Here is a 24107-nt window from a genome sequence, read left to right as displayed (position 1 = left end):
ATATATGATTAATACATTACTTACATTGCATGAAATTTTCATTATTCACACGATTTTCTCTCTCTCTCTCTCTCTCTCTCTTTCATCTTTGAAATTAAATTTGCATGCTGGAGCTTTATTTTCTTTATGTTTGTTTCCACAACTCTTTCCCAAGCTTTTCGACTATAATATTACGCGGGATGTTTCCGCAACGTCATGCTCAACTCTGACATCGTAAAATAACATTAATCGAATTTCGTAATTACTCACAATATTCGCCGTCACTTGAAAATGAAGAAACTTTCTTGAAGAACTCTCGAAGATCTGAAGTCTTAATTTGCGCTTTACGTTTACTTTACAAGAACTTATCGCAAACCTCAAATTCTAATATCCCAAATGCATCTCTAACACGATTTATAATTAATTTTTAACTTCATAAAAGGCTATCAATCTATATTTCATTTCTATTTGTCGATAGGGGAAACGCCACGGAACGAAAACGTAATTGGAAAATTTTACAAACTTTTCCAAGAGGTTAACAAGACGTAAAATACTTCAGAGCGAGTTGTCGATACAATTTCCATTACTTGGCGCATACTGATTTGTCGCGCATTGTAAAATCGACACCACGATCTTGCGGCTATCTTTTCAAGTTCTGCAAATTTGCTGGGGAGAGCCATATACTATACGATTCGCGATATCAAACGAAATAGTCGGGAAGGGATTTTCGAGGTGTCGACGTGAAATATACGACATGTACGGGCGGAAACGTATGGGAGGGTCTCGTATACCTACCCTCTTGATTTAGACACGATGATTCTTGCATTTCATTTTGCAGTGGCGCGAAAATCGCGCGTATTGGCAACCGGAAAGATTTATCGAGCGGTGCGGGCACCTGCTATCGATAAATTATTGGAATTGTAGTTGGCTTTGGCATAAATAAATTAATAAATTACCGCGGCTGTAGCAGTAATGATTACAGCGGTTTGGCAAACAGTGACATTTTAACGTCGCAGTGAAATTGATGGTTAAATCCAGCGTGCGATACGAAGGTAACCATCAGCGGAGAGCCGCCGCCGTCCCTCTTTCAACGTAATTTTCAATGGGAAAAGAATACGAGTAATTGACGTGCGGTTCAAGTTCTCGTTCGATACGCGGAAAAGATCGATCTGAAAGTATAATTTATGGAAAGTTCGGGCCGCGCGATAAATTCCTGAAATTCTCTTACTATCCCGTTTCATAGGGATCCTTCGCCTTCATCCCGCAATCCTACATTCTCGTATTTTCACCGATTCCCCATCGCCTCCACGCCGCTCGTTCGTCCATGTCTGTTCCAGCTCCAATTTGTGACGTCCGCGTTGGGTTTGACGAATGTTGTGCAGGGGTAAACGACCCGATATCTCGAGATATTGGTAAATCGAAGATATATGTACATATATATATATATATATATATGTGTGTGTGTGTGTGTATACATATATCGTCTTCCGTGTATCTTCTCGCTTATGGAAACAACGTTTCGCTTCACTTGAGGCCACTTAATCTCTCTCGTTAATTTTGCACTACGATATAATGCTCTCTACGAGCGCAACCGGGTAACCCGCGACCGGCATTTTCCCCATCTATCTCTCTCTCTCCCGCCGGAGCAATCTTCCCGCGAGCATCGAAGCGTGCGATTACGTTTCACTTCATTCTTCGCGTATTCCGCATAGCGCAGAGGTGCGTTTATGCAGCGCGAGCGAGTAGACCCGTGTGAACGAACTCGGTGTGAACGGAATTTTGAAATTGTGTATTCAAGAGTGACCGAACCTCATCCAGCATAAATCCATCGGATTCATGGGATTCCGATGCGGATCGAACAATTCAAGTTTGACATTTTGTTACTCTGGTATTAGATAGTAATATCCCTTTAGTTATACATGAGATACGCAACATGTTCTAAAATCATATTATATCAATGTACTTCATGAATAAAAATTTAAAAAAAAAACGTAAAAAAAATATAATCTTTAAAATGTTTTATTAAAAAATTGTTGTAATAAAAAAACGAAAATAATTTCACTTCACTTATAATTCCAAAATGCTCGACTGTTTCCCCATTAAACGAGAAAGACACTAATTCTTTAATTGAAGACCAATTCTTTAATCCAACATCTCCCTGCGATTGTCAGATACTCCCTCGTTAAATTTTTATCCGTTATAAAGCTATGGAAAAAGAGAGAAATAAAATATATCGTACAAAAGTGAATACGCGACAGAATCTGATAGAAAGGATCAATGCACTCGCTGAAATTAAATAAGAGCACAAAATTCAGCGCCAAATTCAATCTTCCGACGATGTCAGACTTTGCATTAAAAGGGATAATCGGTATTTTAAAATAAAGAATTAAACACAATTATTTTCTTTGTTATAATTAAAAATTTTTTAAGGGATAAGAGATCTGAGTTAGAAATGTTAAAATTTTAGAGGCAACAAATTTCAAATATGCGCGATAACTCGAAGCGCCCGCAAGAGAGAGTATAACGTGGAGATGAAATCAGTAATTTGTAAGTTCCAATTTAAATGTGAAAGCTTACCTAAGGTATGTCTTACAAATTGCTGATTTAATCCACCCTAATTCCAAAGACCTTGAGTTATCGACGTGTTCGAGAGACTTTTCATTCCTAAATTTTAACTCTGCATCAGACAGTTGCGCCGGCGCCTAGCCACGGCACTGTCCAATACCTCGGAGAGATCCTTCTGGAGATGAGATAGTCACGATCCGTCGTGAAATTTAAAGAAGCTCCAACGGAACAGAGAGAATATAAGGAATCGAGCTCCGGAAAATTCTCATTGACGAATCGCGCCGCCGAGCGTAATCGCAAACGGTAGTTTACCCGCGCTGACAATTGATTAGACTCGGGATAATACAGAGCTCGGATATACTGAGAGAGGAGAGAAAGAGAGAGAGGGGAAGGTAGAGAGAAAGAGAGAGATACTCTGTTCCGATAACTACGAGTCGACTATGCTGCGCATATAATTACGTTTTCCCTCATCCCGCATCAATTCGACGTAGTGCCACTCCATCGTAATTCGTTTCCTACTTTCGTCCTCCTCGAATACTTCTTCAGCAAGCGCGTCCTTACTCTTTCTCTCTTTCTCTCGGTCACCATATAGACAGACCATTCCGAGAGAAAGAGAAAGAGATAGGCGTACCGTGCATTTTACCGCGACTGCAAAATTTAATGAAGTCACAGAGAACGGGAAAAAGCCCGTATCAGCATCGGACGTAATTTAAGGAGGTCAGGCTACGTCCGCTTTGTGCACATTCACCGAGCGTAATTCTTTATTAAATATTTCCGCCTATCACTTAGGATTTGCATTCGGCGACATGATTAGGATCGTCGTTTCTTTGCAAAAATTGCTGTACCTACTTGAGCCTGTGGTAGTTCCCAAAAAATTTATGTAACTGGAGTTTTATGTAAGTAATGTCGCGGAAATACTTTATAGCTTATTGCAAAATCGATAGTTGTTCCAACGAGAAATTCTTTTCCGTTTACAATTTGTAGAAATGGTGTCGTGCATTATTTTTGAAATATAGCGCATCTATGCATTAGTACATACGAATTTAGCATATCAAACTTGTATACAATGCCGCTATTATACAACTGTATATCGTATAGGTACACGCAGAAAATTTTTCTCGAATAATGTAGAATACTCATAATAAAATTTACTAGATTTGCTAGGTTCCGGTAAGATATACGCGTATTCAACCGGAAATTAATATATGACAATAGAAATGTAATAGTTTGATCAGATACATCTTGTAACCTAAAGGTAAATAAATTTGCCATACTAACAAGGAAATATGAGAACAGTAAAAAAAGTCCCATACTAGTATGTGTATATTCGACGTTGTAGCTTGAATTGCCAACTTCACATGTCTTGGATTGAGCGTTGTTTTTTAAGACAGTATAGGAAAAATATAATCTAGAATGGTACCTATTGTGAACTGTATAGAAATATTCGTTGCGTATCTGGCAATAATTTATGTTCTTTATAGAAATGCGATAGTAACCGCGATCGTGGACGACGGAAGGCGCGCGGCGCGAGCGGCAACGTGGGCTCGCGCGGCGAGAGGATTCGCCTCGCGCCCGCTACGCGGCGTATCGCCGGTACATTCTCGCGTGATTAAAATTCAACATCGACCTTTATATCTAGGGCAGCTCGACAGGGTCCCTATAGCGTTCTTAAGTTCGCACGTGGCGGACAGCTGACCGCCACAGCCTATAACGGCAACTTATTGAACTTATGTTTTTTGACATGACTGCAACAGACGTCTCGTTTTTTGTTCATCAGCGATATTCGGGATAAGACACAATCGGACAAAATATAATTGAATCATTCGTCTTTAAATTAACGTAGTTAAAACGCGCTCTCGAAAGTCCCATACTTGATGGAAATATTTACTTCTGCGTATAGTTTTATTTTTTGCTCTCTAAATTTTCCTATACTTTCTTGAAATCTTTTGCATATTATGAATATATCCTAGCCGTGCAAGATTAGTATGGTATTTACTTTGTTCGTGTATACTTGTATTTACGAGAAAAATTTTCTGCGTGTATGTAAATTTGTGAAAATGTTACAGAATAAAAATGCTGAGATCTTGTCGTCCCTGTCGTGCCATTACCGGCAGCTTTAACAGAGAAAAATAACTAAAGGAACGATTTTTCGTGATTTTTAATGCAACCACGACCGCATGTATAAAAGCAAACCAGGTCATAACGAAACGATTTTATTCGTTCTCACAGATTCAAAGGGGAGTATCGAGAATTTTCTGAACTTTGACGTGGCTCGCTCATAAGATGCGAATCGCTCGCTCATGCGAGAATCGTCGCGCTTTTGCTTTTGATAAAGCCCAGCGGCAGGATTTTTAATACCTACGCTCCGTTGCCGCCATCCATCCATCCATCCATCCATCCAACCACCCATCTACCGTCCTTGTATGAAAAAACACGACTGACTCTAGGAACGAGTGCGAGGACCACTTGATACTAATCACGATACGTGACCGTCAAAGTCCGCGCGCGGTAGATCCTCGAGTGGACTATTGAATCGTAAAAAGGAAATAGAATCAAAGAGAGCAATTAAAAGCCGACATATCTACCGGTCTTCATTCTTTTATTTCCCTCCCATCTCTCTCTTTCTCTCTGTTACTATCTGTCTGTCCATCTACCTATCTACCTGTCTAACTTTGTCTCTCTCTCTCTCTTGCTCCCCAGGCCTGCCCTTTCGCTGGCCTTTCGGACCTTTGCATCGTCCCTCAATCAAGGTGCCCAGCGCGCGCGCACACACAGATATATACGCGTATACATGTGTGTGTATGTGAGAAGATGCCGCATCCGCGTGTGTGCATAACCCGCCGGGATCCTTCCCTTGTTAGAAGTCATTTCAAACATTTGCTATATCACGATCGCTCGCTCGCTCGCTCAGTGCTGCTCAGCCGATGCGAGCGTTTCTTGCTCACGCGGTCCCTCGAGCTAGGAGAAAAGACGTCCGGTCGTCGGAACGAGACTTCGATGGTCCCTCGACACGAATTAAAGACCCATTCGCGATGCTGTACCTACGGTTGGCTCCGCTCGCTTCTTCTTGCTTGTCGTTTCTACGTATGCGGTATGCGCGGCGATGGGCTAACGAGCGTCTTAAGTCGTCTCGTAAATACGACGAATCATTCCGGATATTAGTCACAGATAGGAATCCTTGAAAAGTTTAAAACGTTAATACATTCAACTCCTGGAGTTAATAAGAAAATTTTTGTATCAACACGTTGAATATTGCACAGTGGGTTCATATATCCATATTTTCAATATAATTTTCTTATTACATATTCCAAAAATTACTCTTCAGATGACAAGATAAATATTAAGTAACTTTGACCGTACTTATATTGAACCATATAGACTATCGCTTTTTGCCTGAAGAAAATCTTATTTTCGCCTACATTTATGTGGCCTATGCTTGTGTCCAATTGAGATAGTAATAAATTTGTTCGGATATGTATTCATATATATCTAACGACGGCGCAATGCTTGATCACGGAATGCTTTCCAAATTTATTTAACTTAATCTGTATATTATATAATTAATTTTATTTAAAATTATATATGCCGAGCTTGTAAAAAATTTTAATATTCCAAAATTAGCAAGACTTTCAAAGAGTTTTCAAGTCTTTTATATTTGTTAATATGCCTCTCATAAGATTTTCAAGAATTTCTGTGTGTGTTTTTGAGTAATATCCAAAGTGATAATTCAAAACTCTACGCTCACTGAATCGGTCGAGGACTTGTAAAAATGAAAATAGAGTTATTAGGTGTGTGTCAGTGGTCAGGCGGTTCCCCGATGCGTCCTGGATGTATATTTTAGATTATCCGGATTCCCCGTTCCCTTTCTCACCCCCTTTCGGTCCGCTGTCTTCCCTGAATATAAAGGGGACCTACAGGTGAAAGTGTGCCCGATGCGCAGCACCAGCTTAGTCATCCTAAATGTGTCGTCGGACCTCGGGTCCTCGAGTAGGTAGAACAATGCCCGGCTCCATGCGTCACCCTCTTGTCTCATAGTCGCTGTCTCTTAGAATAAACGCGCTAGATGCTCTACGTTAAGAAGAGCGATTAACGTTGTTTGCCCTCTCCTTACTGTTTATCCACTTAAAATAGAAGATCTTTCGAAACTAATTGCAACATTAATAACTGACTGAGTTCAGTGGAACAATGATCTAACCCCCCGTTTCTACAAAATTAAAGCACTAAAATTAATTTTTCGAAGTTTTAAGAATACTCTCTTTCTAAGTATTAATTATAATAATTAATACTCATAAGATCTTGTTCTTTCACCTCTATAAAATTCTCTCTTTGTAATAATACAATTTTAATTAAATCAGGAAAAGTTATTTTTAAATTAATGCTAAAAGTTCTTGAGATTAAAAAATTCATGTTAAAAGATTATTTTTAAATCATGTATTTTAAGAGAATTGACTTTGAGATTTACTTTAATTCACGGTATTCAACTGCATGTAGGCGAGCGCAGGCGTAAAATCCTCCCGGGATTCGCAAAGAGACTCGCGAAGAGTCGAGGAAGCTAATCGCGTATCTATCTCGTTTCTCGTCGCGTCATGTTGAGACGACAGACACCCCGCGTAATTTATCGCACCGTTTACATAATCGAAGAAGCTGTTGTTGGGCGAAACATATACATTCGCAGCGGGATGCATGTTTTGTCGCGATTCGAGAATGCATTCTAGATACAAAAGGAAGAGAAAGGGAAGGAGATGAGTAATCGTTAGCAAGATATCATTTTTCCCAAAAAATGGGAATGAAGCATCGAATAGCCACCAACGCTAACTTTGAAAAAAGAATCTACTATTCAACTCATCAAGCGTAGAAATGCATGTCTCCCACACAATTCAACGAACAACTACAATTGTATATATTATCATATTTTTTCTTATAATGCTACTGTTAATGGGATATATATCATACATAAATATATATTACGATGCATTGTTAGCAATTATTTCAATAATTTTAAATTTGTTATGTATTATTTTGCATGTATTTATTGCATGTATTTTTCATATAAAATTTTAATATACACTAGTTTTTTTCTCAAAGAAGTTAAATAATTTTGTAATTAATTTTGAAAATGATTTAAATCTTAACTCTGTTAAAATAAAAGATTCCGTCTAAATAAAACCAATTAAAAAATAACAAAGATTAAATATTTATTATTTATTTTTAAGCGTGCAGTTTGAGTTATCAATATGTTATAAAATTTTATGTTAACCGTTATCGCAGTTAGAACTTTAAATTTTTGCAAAAGAAAAACGTTAATTACGAGATCGTTAAAGGATACAAAACCCTTATTGTGATAACATTCTGAAATATACTTGTATACGCAAGATAGTTTAAAGTGGACAGCTTGATTGTCAAACAAACAACGTTTCGCAAAGAAAACGGTGGAGACCTAGCCTTAATGAATCTAACAACAACGGACGACCCATCATGTAACTGTTACGCTATCGAGGTAATGGACTATGATTGATTCGATAATGTAGAGTGTGCTATCTTCGACTTCAAAGGTTAATTAATTTCCTAGATGATGATAAACATTGCATTAACCACCTTCGCAGTTACGAAGAAACCGCTCGAGCACTTATGACGCATGAAAAGCGGGATAACTCAAAATAAAAAAAAATAAAAAAAAACAAAGCTTCCTCTATGAGAAAGCAAAAATAAACGTTTATTTTACGAACGTGAAATGCGCCACTTGTTTTACCGCGTAGATTGATTAATGTAGTGGATTTTCGGCGAGCTCATTGGACGTTTGCCGGGGATTCCCATGAATTATAGACTGGATATTCAATACGAGTGCCAAGGATATTCATCACATTTTCATACTTTTTTTGTAATATGTAAATGAACTTGATTTCACTTGTTTTCAGAGAAATAATCTTCATTTTTCAATCTTATCTTTCTTTTCTACTCTATAATCTGTACATATAATTATACAATAATGATAATTTTAATTATACAGACATCTCGACTTTTTACAATTATTTTGTCCGCACTCATATTGTTTTGCGCATTTGAAATTTATATCGTCATAATTTTATATCGAAAAACTTTAATTCTTGATTAAGCTGAAAGATTTTTGCTATGTCATATTGCGTGATTAAAACAACATTCCTCAAACACAGCGATATTAGCTTGAAAAATACCGGGAATATTGCCACAGAGGAATTTATAATGGATGCGCAATTTAAAGAGACGTTAATAAATGGGCGGCGGTGTAAATATTGGGTTAAAGTCGGCAGTTTCGAATTCGATTTCTCGAATGTATATTGCGCTACACGGATTGCGTTTAAAATTGATAGCCCGATCAACGACACCCGCCTCCTACAATTGAATCTTCTGATAAATTCCCCATCTATCTCGCGACACGCAACTTCCACGACGCCACCGTACCAACAACTCCTGCATACGTCTGAGTCAAATAATTTCTCGAATTGTAATGTCGTCGATAAATCAATCCTCGTCGTTCTCATCCACGACGCAATTGTCTTTGACAATTGTATTCGCGGGTACAATACCGCGTTAACACGCTCGAAACGTTACACGTCAATTCGAAAGTTTTACTCTTCGCGGAGCGGCAATTCTTTAACATGGCGTAAAGGGCCATTTTTTAACACCTACATACATCCACCCTCGGTTTTTACACTCGTTTTTAATTACCTTCCTCCTCACATTGGAGTACGAGCTTGGCTTTGCTCATTTATGTGGCAACCCTGCGAGCGAACTAAAGGGTAAATAATGGACTATACAGACAGTGGTGCCGCGAGAGGAAATACAGAGGAAAGTTTCCACCGACAGTTTAAATTTCATTAAAATAAAGTCTATTGGACGTCAAAACACGATTCTATTATCTTTTGATTTTTTAATAACTATTAAAATAACAAATTAACAACAGTAAAATAATTACAAACTGTTCAAAGGGCAACGGCAATAATAAACTGCATTTTACTTAAAATGGAACAAAAGAAATCGATTTCCAAAGTGGATTTGTATGCGAACCGTGAGTTAATTTCGAAAATAACTCGCGATAGTTACTCCCCAACGGGCACGTAGAATGACCGTTCAATATTTAAATGTTTAGCTCGACTTTCCGAGCTCCGGGTTTTATCGCGAATCGAAAAGCTAACAAAAAAAAAGCATAGCTCTCTGTTTCTCTCTCGAGCGCGTTACAATACTCCTGTGTCCATCGCGCGCGACTGAAAATGTTCTCTTTCGCCGCGTTAAAATTCCGAGGACCAGTAGTCGCTCTTTGTGTCCGATATATATCGGGAGCGCACCACAGGATGCATCCGGGAGAAGCCCAGAAAGAGGTGCGCAAGGTGGTACAATATAAAATCAACCGTTCATTTAAATATAAACGAGCCGCGTTGGACAAATAGGTTTCGTCGGAACGATGAACACGTTATCCCCCGCGCCTCTAATTCACGATCTTCTCTCGCACCAAGACGACGATACAATGCCGTGGCATCATATATAGCATAAACCATATTTACATATCTTGATACATACACATGAGAAAAATCGATGGTAGCCACGATGGCCAATCAGAAAGCGGAAGGCAAGCTCTACGCACAGACGTTTGTATACGTGTACGCGGCCGTCGCTCCGGATATGTGGCATATATAGGGTGTCCCAGACCTATCAAAGAGTATTCTAGAGGAGAGAAGATAGGGGAATATCAGATGGGACAGATATTGTAGAGACAGCGAGAAACGATCGTGGCTCTTTTCAGAGAAATTTAAAAGTTTGGCTGATGGTTAATAACACCTGTGTTTGTATCATTTAAACGCACATAAGATTCGAATTATGAACATATAGCAGACGTAAAATAAAATATCTAATTTTATGAAGCGAAGATAGAATCGGTATTCCGTGTTTCTACCTTCTATTCTACGATACTTTCTTGATTACGTTTTCTACGGAGAAAATATCGAGAGATATCTTCATTTATCGGATATCATTTATCGATATTATTTTTCCAATTTCTAAATTTCCATTTCTTGATCAGCAAGCGTCAAATAAAATTGTTATTACGATAAAGTTTGCTTGAACTTAATCTAAAAATAGTTTTGTTATCCAAATCTTCATATCAAATATTTATGAGAATATAATCTGATGTTTCTTTCTTATTTTCAATCCATACGACATTGAAAATATCTTTTTACTAATTTTTAAATCAAATATTTACTAAAGTTCACTTAAGATTAAATAAGAAATATAATTTGTTTCTATTTAGAACTAGTTCATTATTTTATAATCTTTTAATATCTAATATAGAAAATATATTTAAAAAACTCAATTTCAGATTTTTTATCAATAGTACTAAAATACCATTTGTTAATAAATGATAAAAAGTAATAACACCTTATACATGCAGTCAAGTACTGACCGCCTCGTTCGCGTTTTATGCCTATTCGGTCGTGCGTTAAATAGTTCGTCGAAAAAGGCAACCTACTTAAGTCCACCCTCTCCCTCTTTTCACTCCCCCGGCCACTTTTATCGGCTTCTGTCGTCGCACAAAACCGTAAATTCTCCTCACATTTCATACAGAGAAATAACGAATCGCTTGTTTCTGAGAACGGCGATACACGGAAGGAAGAAGGCGCGCTGGGCAACCCAGGGGGAGATCAGGGTTTATCGTAAACGACCAATTTTATTCTCACCACGAGAGCTATTCGTCGCGCGAAGACGACGTAAAGACGTCTAGACATTATTATTTAGGAGGGAATCGGGCTGCAACGAGAGAGAAGCTTGCGGCTATCCCGCGGGAAATACTCGATAGAGAATGGAAAGGAAGAACGTGTCATGGAGTTGGCTATCGATGCTTAACACCGGGAACTACTATCGGTTATCGCCCATCATCGAAGTCGGAATATCGATATTAATACTTGACGCTAAAATATCTTGAGATCTATTTGTAACGTTTAATTCGCGTCTGACTTTCATAAGATTCGTGAGTAGACAATAACCGAGAATAAAGGATCAACTTATAGCATTTTATATATCAATAAAATCGATAAAATAGTATAAACATAATACTAATACTTAAAAGATTAAAGAGTTAAATACGAACCGAAGTGATGGAAAGCGGAGTAGAGTGAGAATATCCAAGTGACCAAAGCGAAAAAGCCAACATCTGAAACAAAAACATTACATACGTTACAAAAATAGAGACATCGTATAATATTAATTTGCATAATATTAAGTCTTAACAAATTCAGTCTTAATAAAAAAGAAAAGACATTAAGCTCTTCTCTTTATTCGAAATAGATGCTCAGTTTGGAAGAAATAGTACGTTACTCGGAACTGGAACGTTACCCTAATGGATGGTAAACCACCGATACTTTTCCCCATCTGCTATTTGCCTATCTATTCTTCTGCATCATACCCCACTCTTATCCGATAATATCACAGGGCAAAGCACCACCGTGTCTCATGAATTGACCATCGAGCGTCGGCCCGCCGCGTCGCGTCGTTTCCGAAATATCGATGCTCGGCGGAGGATCATCTCTATACGTTCCATCCCCGGCGTATCGTTCGGTATGGTTAAGAAAATGATAGTTCCCGGCGCGAATCGGCGGGAAAAATGGAACAGCAGGTGCCCGCGCTGGACTACGCAGGCAATCTGTCAGTAGGTGGGTCCGTGTAATCGCGCAGCGCCAATTCTTACGTTATATGCGTTGCGTGCCGCTGTTCTCCGGACGATTTAAACTTTCCACGTCCTCCCAGCGGTGCAATTAGGGGAGGAAGCAAAATTGGCCGAGTTTACCCAACATCGACGTGTTTAACATTCATTAATTTACCAGGTCCATAATTTTTCATTTAAATTAAAATTATACCGCGCGATACTTTGCAAGAAAAAGCTTCACGTACGTGTGTTGTGTGCGAGGAGAAGAAGAGGGAAGGGAAAAAGCGATAGAAGACGCAATTTAATCTTTCGCGACCAAGTTGTTGCAAAATCTTCGTTATATGATGTTTCTAAGCGTTTAATGTTAATGATGTGTTATGACGCGTTTGAAATGATATAGAGGGTGAATCCTGACCGCACGGCAGTATTTCAAAGGGTAAATTTAGAGCGCGAAATAAGAAGAAAATGTTATGCAAGGTATATAAGGAGATCCTGCATGAAGAGTTAAATGCTAAACATGCTCCGAGCCACTTAGTTACGCCCGCCGTTTCCCCTCTATCCCACCTCCTCGCGTGTGGATTAGAGCACGCTAAGGCGGGCACTGTTACTCTTTTTTATCCGTCACGCTAAAAGACAAAAGCATTCGAGCAAGACGCGTATAAATTTCGGCCCAATTTTCAGGGATCTGGTCGAGAGAGACTTATGATCATGCAAATCCCGCGCGATCGTTCGTGCTCGAAGGTCGGCCGTTTGTTAACGAATATTTTTCTTGTCCCGCCGCCGCGTCGCGCGAAACAAACGATCTACGACAGGTATTGTATGCGACTCAACACACGTTGTCGGCATCCAAGAAAAAATCTGTGTCGGCTCTTTATCCAGGTCGGTTAGGCTTAGCTGGAATAATCGCTTTTCTGAGGAAATCCTTGACACCCATCGTGGTCAGTGCTCTCTGCATTTCAAGACTGACAATGGTTCGTTCCAAGATTCAAAGATAGTATGAAAATCCGCAGTTTTGTGCAAAAAGCCGCTTAAAATTCTTCCCCCAACTAGGTATATACATGTGTACGAGTGTGAAAAAAAAGGAAAAACTCGCCACTGCACTACGAATTTATGAAATATTCACGATTGTTATAAAAAAACTCTGAATATACCTGTCTCTCTCTCTTTCGCAAAATTCTATAAATAAATAATATTCGCGAAATGAATACGAGCTTTATAAAATGTAACAGCGGAAAATATTTATATCTCTTTCTGCTCAATCATCACAGTGAGAAAAAGTGAAGGAATAATTTTATTTTATTACAACAATATTATTTTATTAGTGGATTGACTGTAAGTTTCCATTTTTAAAGTTCAGATAAATACTATACATTCAATTTGTATAACATTATACTACAGAGTAATAATATTTTCCTAAAAAATATTTGTATTCTATGTAATTTAAAAATAAAATGCAACAGATTTCTCTGGTTTTGTCAAATAACTTTTATTAAACTAAATATTTTCTTCTTTTAAGGGTATGACAATTTTTGTATTGTATATCAGATTTTCAAATGTGCTTAGCTAAATAAATATTACAAATAAAATACATATTAATTTAAACATACGCATATTTCTTAAAATATGTAATAGAGAGCTGACTCCACACGATGATTTCTTTCAGAGATATCTCATATTCTTTTATCATCTATCTCTTTAGGGGATTAATATTTTTGTGTTTGTTTGGAGGAGGGAGGAGAGGGAAAAGAGAAAGAGAGATTTGTAATCATAATATAAATGATTACAATATAATCAATCGCATTAATGATTAATAGCATACCAGTAATACTGTAAGTGTTATTAAGAAATATATTTTGCACATTATATTGATGCAATCAATGACAGTACACTGACAAATGCACTCTCTGATAGATCAATTTATAATAGCTGACTTTGTTAAATCGAGAATCGATTAAACGTGTTGGGTCTTCTCGATGGTAAGAGAAGATTATCATTGCGATTAAATTCCCGGCTCTATCGCTCGATCAAGAAACGGCATCTATGATCGTGTGTGACCGCTATTATTGCGGTCTACCGTCCAGCAACCGTCACGCATAGCTACGCGCGCGTAACGATCGTAGGAGACTTCCGGAAAAGAAAGAAAACTCGGGCAGCGTAATAATCCCGTTGGAAACTACGGATGACTGTGCGCAATTACGGTAATGCGGCGCAAAGACAGAGGGAGAGAAAATAGAGAAAGAGAAAAATAACTGTAGGAGGGACGAACATAATACCGAAATAACGTAGATAGTTTTAAAAGAAATTAAAAAGTTGATAAAATATCTTTCTTCTAGTATCCAAGCTTAATTCTCAATAACATTTATATGAATACAACATTTCAGTTACTTTAATGGTTGATATGAGTTAATATATAAAGTCGTCTGACGTAGCGATCTCTTAATTATTTCGTACAGAATAGAATAAAATGATTCTTTTTGCAGAAAGCAAAAGAGAGAGAGAGAGAGAGAGAGAAGATCGAGTAGAAACATTTCTCTTTTGAATGGTAAAATTCTTTGGAAGGACACCAACGGACACATATGATGCACACCGGCGCACAAATTGGAACGTGAAAAATGTAAGAGACAGGCTTAGCAAGCTGTTCGTCACTCTTCTGCTTCCGGCGTACACACACGTGTTCGTCGTCGATCTTTCCGTCTTCTCCACGCGACCGTGAAAAAGAAGGGGCGCGACACATACACCCCCGAGCTCTCGAGAGCTCGGCGCTCGGCGGCTCTCGGTTCTCTCGCGAGTGAACTGTTACAGCAGTTGCAGCTGAATATTACATCGCGCCGGCACGGTACACGCAATTGGACGTCGAGTTTCCCCCTACGTACGTACATACATGTAGCGCTTATGTCGAGCGTTATCCCAAGGCATAACTCATATACGTTCGCGCGGACGCGCAACTCGACGCCCCGCGCACAACAAACTTACGAGCAGCTAATGTTTGCGTAGTCGCGGGAATTAAGGATGCGCAGCACTCCTCTCCTCTTCTCTTCTCTCATCTCATCTCATCTCATCTCGGGGCTCTAGCTGAACCGAGAGCTCTTGCATAGCCGGGGTCGCATCATGCGCCCGCGCCGGCTCCCGGTGTTTATGCTCGATATTACGGAAGTTATGTCGTAATAGCGTTTTAGTTTTATACCTTCTGCGCCGTGTGTTATCTCTCACCCTCCCGCTTCCTCTCCCGCGGTACCTGCTTCTCTCCATCTCGTGTCATTTTACGGAGCGATAAAATTACAAAGTCGAGTGACCACCCACCAGACGACTACTATCCTCCGCCTCGTGGATGTATTTATGGCCGCGATAGCGCGCGGCAGTCGCGGCACTGCTGGCCGAACGGACGAGCCATGAATCCACCACCGCGAAATAATCATTTTCATCTGTCGTTTTTTATTGTGGACCGCCGCGCCGTTGCGCCGCGCCGACTGTCGCGGATCGACAAGCGGTGAGGTAGTTTCCCAAACCGCGATTGCCAATTTTTTGATTGTCGCGCGCGCTCACAAAGGGAGGTACTAGCTGTCACTGATGACAGATTCCGTTAAATCGGAAGGGCGGAAATATTCTCTACGGAGAAGTCGAAATGTGTCGGTTTGAAGTTGAGCGTTTTGCGCCGATCAATCTCGGAAATTTGTTCACCGACATTTTGAAATAGAGAGAAAGAAAGAGTGATTGCGTTACATATTTGGAAATGGCATATTGATTGAATGATGTTATGCAAAAGTGATTTAAATAATCTAGTAGGTTTGATGTAAAATATAGAATTGCACTTTGTCAATTCAATTATCCACGCTCGATTATAACCCATTTTAATCAATTTTGCAGGTTTTTAAATTTGTAAATGCACAACATTGTCTATTATAGCTAAAATTTGATAGAAAAGGCATAATAAACTGACTTTTTCACATCAAATTGATTAAATAAAAAAGTAAAAAATATCTCAGACTTGTTTTTGCAACTATAAATTTCGATAATTCAATTTCAAAAATGTCATTGATAGCAACTAAAAGCTTTTTCTACATCATTCTTCTACATCAAACAGATAAATTTAAGGTCGACTGTTCCACAGAGATATGGCATGTGAAAAATTAAATTACCGCTGAACCTGACGACTAATTTTCTTGACTTGTGTATCTACCTGATTGATCAGGCGTATGCTGAATATATCTTTTTTTTTTCATACATATGCAGACACGATCGAAAGTTCAACGTTCTGCGGTTTAAAAGTTCATTTCTTAGTTACCGCAGTACATACAGCGCATACAATACGTTACATTCACATGCGAGCGATGTTAGCGACAGAATTTGTCGACATTTGATATAAAATATTTAATATAAGAGACTGCAATTTTATTAAGATTATACATGTATATGTATATCGCAGAAGTCAATGCCAGTTTTCTACTTCATTGTTTTCAACATACTGTTTTATATAAAAGTTTTAACCTTTAACCTTTTTGCGATGACGAAACTGACTGATAAACGTTATCACTCCTACAGCGCAACGCGCTCGAAGAGTATCATTCTTTTCCTTAGAGTATAACTTCACATGAACTAGTATAAATATTCGATACCAATAATTTTGGTGTATAAGGTATGTATATTATTAAGAAAAAGAAAGAAATGCGTTTACGAGGATGTTAACTTCACAAACAATTTTTAATAAAAAACTATTTTTCTAAATAATTATTTTCTCGAAGTCACAGAGGATATCTAATTAAAGTTTGGAGAGTTACCCAATTTGTGGAAAGGTAGTGCGCAGCTTATAGGGAATTATTTTCGGAGGTCATGTTTCTCTATCGTGCCTTGTCCGTTGCTGCTTTTACAATGTAACGTAACACGAAAAAGTTGTACTTCTAATCAAAGTATCGCGTGTCACAAAGCTGGATACTGTTCCTTGACCTTCTTGCTTTGCCCAATCCTATTTTGTAACGCGTTCTCTTATGATGCTCTGTGAATACGCACGCTCTACAATAGATAACGTAAAAAGTTGTGAATTAAACATCTAATTAAAACATCGCACGCAGTAGAACGGTACCGTTGATCGATTTCCTCGTTCCGGACGTCACACTTCATAAAAATCTCAAGTAGGACGTGCCTTCGTCGCGTCCCATTTGTGACTGCCGGCTCTATGCGGCAATCACTAATGAAAATGATATCGAGAATAGAGCATTGTGCGACACGGCAAAAAAACACGCGGCAGAAATCGATTAGCCCTGACAATCCCTCGACTAACGGCGCGCACATCTCTCGAGAAGAACGGGTCGAGCGGCCGCGAGAGAGATAGAGAAGGAGAGCATCGAGAGAAGAATCGGCGAAGACGGCGCTGGAAATTATTGTTGTGATTACACGTTCATGCCGGACCAGGGGTTCCAACCGCAGGTATAAAGGGAAAACGAGAACGAAAAAGAAGAAGAGAATCTTGTCCGAGGATACAATATCCTTGCGAAACGTGCCCGGATTTTATTGAGAAAAGACGAGAGAGAGAGAAACGAGAGAGTCACAGGGAGAAAGCGCGGCCGCGCGATCTCCCGTGCTACCACGGTCCCGCAGGCCTTAATCTCGTCGATTATTTCGTTTGGGGATGCCGCCGACAGATGGTGGGTTCGAGAGAACGAGAGAGAATCAATTTCAGGGAATCAGCCCCCCCGGGCTGCGTTCTGCCGCTCGCAGGAGAAGAAGGGAACGGAAATGCCCGAGAAACGCTGAGGAGCAATAATCCTGTGTGCGTCCGAATTGGCAAGGATGCCATCCTACTCGCTGCCCTTCTTCACAAGCGAGAGAAAATTAAAAACTTAAACTGCTGATCGCGATGCTGCGACAAAAATCAATTTCAAACAACGGCACCTGCCCTTAATATAACACAATGTCAGTAAAGCTTCGTGTAACTTGAAAAATCAAAAAATAAATAAGGGACTCGACACAACTTGACTATTACAACAACATTGTTACAGTAATATTTTTAAGATAAAAAGCTATGTAATTGCAGGCTCCAAGACGAGGAAAAAAAAAATAAATATATTTTGCATAAAATTACGTTCTTTTCACGTAGCTTTTTAAAAAAATTTATATTTACGCTACTTGATTGTTAACAAGATTCATTTTACCAGAGTGTTTCGTAGAACTGAAATCTTCAGAATTCACGATTTCGTATGTAATAATAAGGGACTCGACGCAACTTGACTATTATAACAACATTGTTATAGTAACATTCTTAGGATGAAAAGCTATGCAGTAGTCGGAAGTTGTAAGACGAGAGAAAAAAGAATAATAAATATGCTTTGCAAGCTGTTTAAAAGATATATATTCATAATACTTAATTGTTGCAAAATGTTCATTTTACAAGAGCGTTTCGTAAAATTGAAATCTTCAGAATCCACGATTTCGATGCAACGATCCAATATTTATCTTTGATTTTGATTTAAGAAGCCAAACATAGGTATGTATATATAATACTGACGAAATCAAACGCAGACGCTGTCGAAATTCGTTAAATATTTGCAGGTTCGGACTGATCCATTGTCTCGGTTTCGCGACCCACTGTGGATTACTCGGCGGTTATCGATTATTATATTAGCGTTCACCGGGCCGCACGAGCACCTGGGCCGTCCGAAATCAATTTTTCAAGTTGTCGGCATGCTTTTATCGAGGATGTATTTACGAAGTTCGAGAGGTTAAAGCGTTCAGCCGTAAGTTCGTACGCGCGCGTAACGAACGGTCGTTAATAAAGTTTCAGCGTTTATCTCGCTTTTCCACCGCGATAATTATCCCGATTTTATGTATGTGTATCTGTATGTATGTATATGTAATATATTTTTCTTTCTCGCGTTATAATCCTGCGTAATACGTACATGCACGTATCACACGAAGAATCCGCGCACACAAACGAATGACTTACGGTGGCTTGGAGTTCGGATTTCATCCCGTGGTGGTCTCTCGTCCTGAAAATTACATACTCGTTACCCGGGAATTTCGCGTACGTACGTACGTAAAATACTGCACGTCTGAGAGGGACAGCGAGATGCGGCGTTTGAATGGACATGCACACGTACACGTGCGGCGCGTTTACGCGCATCTCCCTCATTCAGGCGCGGCTCGGCTGGGCTTGGCTTGGCGGAGTTAAAACCGTTTTACCAGAAGTGGCAGCACGTGATTACGACGGTTATTCTTGGCTTTGAAGCTTTGATATACTCGCACACGCGCTTTCTCTCTTCATCTGTCTCTTTCTCTCTCTCTCGCCACAAATCCGTACACGTAACTAGGGCGCGTCTCCCCGTGTTCACCAAATGCGGGCGAAAATAACGCGCGCAGTCGTCGAGTATTGGGAACGTGTCGTCTCTCGTTAAATTATAAGTTTCATCACGTGTCGCTTACCGTCCACCATCACGTAAAGCGCATTTTCGGCCGTCATTCAACGATATTTGAACAGTCTCATCTCACGAAAACATTGAGCAACATGGTAACGGAACATTAGATATATGAGCTGGTCCGCGCGTCATTGATGTCGGTACCACCGAGAAGATAATAATTTTACACGAAAAGGTGAGGTGAAAATTGCCACAGAAAGATAGATCAAACTTTTACAATACTTTGTTCTCTTAAAACAGTCAATTTTGTCAAAATGAATATCTTTGTTGTTCTTAAATTTGAACTATAACATTATAAAAGTATAAATAAAAAAATTTAACGTGCTAATTAAAAATATATAATATTGAACAAAAATGATTTATAACATATCAGGATTATGTTAATATTATTTAATTTAATTTGATAAAATTATTTTCGCTCAAAAAAGATGGTTTTAATTGATAAACGTGAAACACAATAGCGTACCTATATGCGGAATACAAACGAGGGAATCTTTGTTATGTAATAGATAAAGCAGTGAAAATATATGATGTAGATCTCAGCTATGCTTACGACAAAACTGGGTTAGTATAATAGCGGCTTTCTGTGACGATTTCTATGGGCACTGCCTAAACAGTATAATGATTATTCAACATACAATAGTGCAATGAGACAGTTAGTATAAATTGTTCACCTGAATTATAGACAGGGGTTTTATTCTCATAAGATATTCATCTCTGTCTTCCCAAGATGTGCAGTATTTGCTTGAAAAACTCAAATGAATATACGCATTTGCTTGCTACGATTGTATTAATTTAGTATAGTAAATTTATATTTATTGTAAGTTTACATTGTTAAATATTAAAGGATGAAATTTAAACCAATACCTTGAGTCAAATAACATTTTGTTATTTTCAACTACCATGTGTGTCGAAATTTATTATTTAAACACAAAACTTTATTATTTTAACTTCATTAATTTAGTTAAATATATATAAACTTTGTTTTAGTTAAATTAACGATATATTGAGTAGAAGCAGTGGCGACTTATAGAAATGGTTAAAAATGATTAAATTGAGTATAATTTGGCACTACGAATTTAACAATGATCTACATCTACATCATATATTTTCACGTTCTCTCTTATATCTGTTAAAGAAAACCACTCAATCCATGTATAATAATAAAATTTGATTATTATAAGAAAATTGATTGTGTCCTTTAATTTAACTCAACATTTTTCCAAAAGCAATCAAAATTTACAGTAAAAATCAAAGACTAAACCGATATAACCGACTCTACTTGTTTAAAACTTGTTTAAAAGGTTTATAAAAAATGTAAAATATATATTAAAAATGTGACAGTAAAATATTTGTTATTTTACTTTGAAACAAACAAATACAATATTGAAATGTTTCCGTCATGTTATACGAATCTGGGTTATATGGGAAGGTCTACTGTATATTTTAAGAGCTATGTGTTGTTGTTTCCGAGATGTCCTGTTTTCTAAAGGGTGTTTGACATATTTTTAGCTTGTCCTTATTTGATATTCATAATCTATTGCAGAAAATTAAAATATATTAATTTAAATACAAATATACAAATTTAAATATATTATAATTTTATTCTATTATATTTGTGTTAATATAACACATTTTTTAATTATTCTCATTTAAGATAAAACATTTATCTCGTAATGTATACCTAACTTACCTAACTTTTATACACACGTATAAAAAAGTAGTTAAAAAATTAATAAATAATAATTAAAATATTTAAATATAGCAATAAATAATTTAAAATAATAATTAAAAAATATTTATTCCAGTTTTTTAATTAGGTAATGTATACGTTTTTCTTTTGTCAGAAATAACGCGTTCTCATTTACCTTTTCTGTTTTTTGATAAAACGAATAAAAGTTGGTTAATCTTGTAGTTTTGTCCTCTTTTTATCGACGGCAAATATCTATAGTTTTTTCTGCTCCACTTGCGCATTGTTCCACTTGCGCATAAAGATACATGATTATCCCTAACTGTAACTATAGCCTAACAAGTCGCGGCGAGGTATACGGCAAAATCTGGTTGTTAGCGGTATCTTCTTACTCGCAATAAAAATAAGATGGCAGGAAAACCGACGGTGCTCGCAGAGCCCTCAAGAGGGGTATAAACGGTAAGTGGCGGAAGTAGAATCGCCGAGAGGTTTTCAATATAATCATAAAAGTTTACTTTCGCTTTGACGTTGATGCGAGTGCTCATGACACAGTAAAAGTCATTATAACTTGCCAGCAAACGTCGTTATGCGTTTATCTACGGTCGGGGATGGACATTTAATACTATAGTTGTTTTTGGCACAATGATACGACGGGCCTCGGGAACTTCTCCGGGACGAGATAAAATACGTCTCGGGTGTTACGTCGCTGCGAGACCCTTACTTAGATTTCAATTCCTTCAGCGCTGAGTTTTCATTTACCATGAGAGAAACCCAAGTTTGTTGTAAGTGGTTGCTATACAAAATTGTGGACGAAACACGGAGTGCCTTCAATATATTTAGATCAAACTCAAGCTCTTCCACAAGTTGTTTACGGAATTATAAATGTTTTAGGAATCTTTTGAAAATTTCAGAATGCTAAAATTTTCAGATTTAAGCAACGAAGAACACGTCTAATTATTTATGACCTAAGAAAAAAAATTGTTAATCCCGAGAAATACTTACAATTAATCCGATACGTTCAATTAAACATTTTAGTTAGTTAACTAAATATTAGTTGTTTCAATTTATTTAGTCAATTCTTTAATCAAGAATTAATTAATTCAACTAATGTTTAATTAACTAACTAAAATGTTTAGTTGAACGCATCGGACTAAATATTTTTTGGAATCAACAAATTTATTTTCTCAGTGTGCTGCTTTTAAACATACTTTTAAACGAAAATATTTGACATCGAATAATTAAACTAGTACGTACAGTCGGTCAAATATTACAAAACTGAATATATAAATTCAAAGTTAGTTCGGTGTTTTCAGCGTTTTAGATTTGGACAGATAATTTATTCATTAAATGAAAATTTAATAAACAAATAATGCGTGATTAATGGAAATATTTACCATGCACTACCATCAAAATATAATGAAATACATACATTAACAATCAAGTTGTATATGAGTTTTCGAATTTTTTCTCCTATTAGTACGATCATTTCTTCCGAGTCAAATAACTTCACCTTTAATAAAATTCTCATGTATATCTCTTAAAACAACAGAGAGATATTATTTTTTCAAATGCGTCGCTTTGAATATTCAGGATTGACGATGCTAAGAATGAAAGAATTAAAACATCATTACGTTCGCAAGAATGTTTACTTAATTCATTATCGTTTTCCGTATGTAAAGATATAAGCAAAGTTCGTATTTATGACGCGGAAAACTTACGAAGAAAAAGAGGAGAAAAAGAAACGTACGACACCCTTCCCGACTTTTAAACTTTAGAATTACGTCTACTTCCGGAGGTACACCAGCGACTTAGCCCGAATAAAATAAAAATGTTGCAAAATGCACGGATATTCAGAGACGTTTTGGAACTTATTTAGCGAAACTCCAGCGATCAACTTTCGCACATTGCCAGATCCGTCGGAGAAGCAGAAACAGGGAGGGAAGAGCGCGAGTCGCGTTCAATAAATTTGTCCGCGCTTTACCGTTGGCAATTCCGTCCTAACACCGTGGAGAGCAGTCCTTTATATTTATTTAAACAGAAAGTTAATAAACCTTCCTCTACCTTCTCAACCAGTTAGAACGAGGAACTATCCCCTCTTCATCCCCGCGTGATATTTAACACCAAAGTTTCCAGCCGTGGAGTACGCAATTCCACTTTCGGTTATATTTGCGCCGTGAGTTTTCCGCAATCATAACGAAGTTCCCTCCCCAAAAGTAAAGTTATTTAATTCGATATCGGCGAGAGTACCTTATTTCTACCGACGCAGAGCCTCAATGTGTTAATTAACTGGAATGTACGTATGTATACATATTCTAGACTAAAGTACTTTCCGATCATTGAAAATATATACACTATAACAATAGTATATAGATGATAGAGATAAGAATATTATAAGAATCAGAATTGTTAATTAATATCACAGTATAGTCACATATTATACCTATTATATAATCACACATACATACACAAGAAGAGATGAATTCTAAAAATATAAGTTATATTAAAGATTTTGCAATCTACTATCAAATTTTTTAAACGATATCCTTTGATGGAATTAAATCCGGCAACAGTCGACACGTTGGCAATTCAATATATGTTGAGGCAATTCATGTCACGAAAGCTTGTTTCGTTCTCGCATTTTGCAAGATTTCCCTACATTCGCGCGTAAGTGGATTATATAATTTTCCTCCTGAAATGGAAAGAGCCGAGAAAAGTAAAAAAGCTTTTACACGCGAGTTTATCGAAATTGTGAGCACGTTTGGTTTTTCACTGCGATATGATGAAATTTGATTGG

At 37.7% G+C, this 24107-nt stretch overlaps 1 protein-coding gene across 2 annotated transcripts in view; it reads right to left on the bottom strand.

Annotated features, from left to right (window-relative positions):
* Positions 1-24107, bottom strand: part of LOC112453695 — a 132492-nt gene that overhangs the window by 70457 nt on the left and 37928 nt on the right. Inside the window, exons 1-2 of one of the 2 annotated variants that reach the window (XM_025014596.1) lie at positions 19108-19195; positions 11663-11725 (exon numbers count right to left, since the gene is read on the bottom strand). The gene's annotated coding sequence lies outside the window, so the exon portion shown is untranslated. Of the gene's footprint in view, positions 1-11662; positions 11726-19107; positions 19196-24107 lie in introns of those variants that run through there. The other variant, XM_025014595.1, reaches the window with a different exon arrangement.

This window comes from Temnothorax curvispinosus, unplaced genomic scaffold (genome assembly GCF_003070985.1).
Source record: "Temnothorax curvispinosus isolate PA1 unplaced genomic scaffold, ASM307098v1 QBEX01004614.1, whole genome shotgun sequence".
Lineage (NCBI taxonomy): Eukaryota > Metazoa > Arthropoda > Insecta > Hymenoptera > Formicidae > Temnothorax > Temnothorax curvispinosus.
The sequence above is the reverse complement of the archived record's forward strand: the minus strand, read 5'-3'. Positions and strand labels throughout refer to the sequence as shown.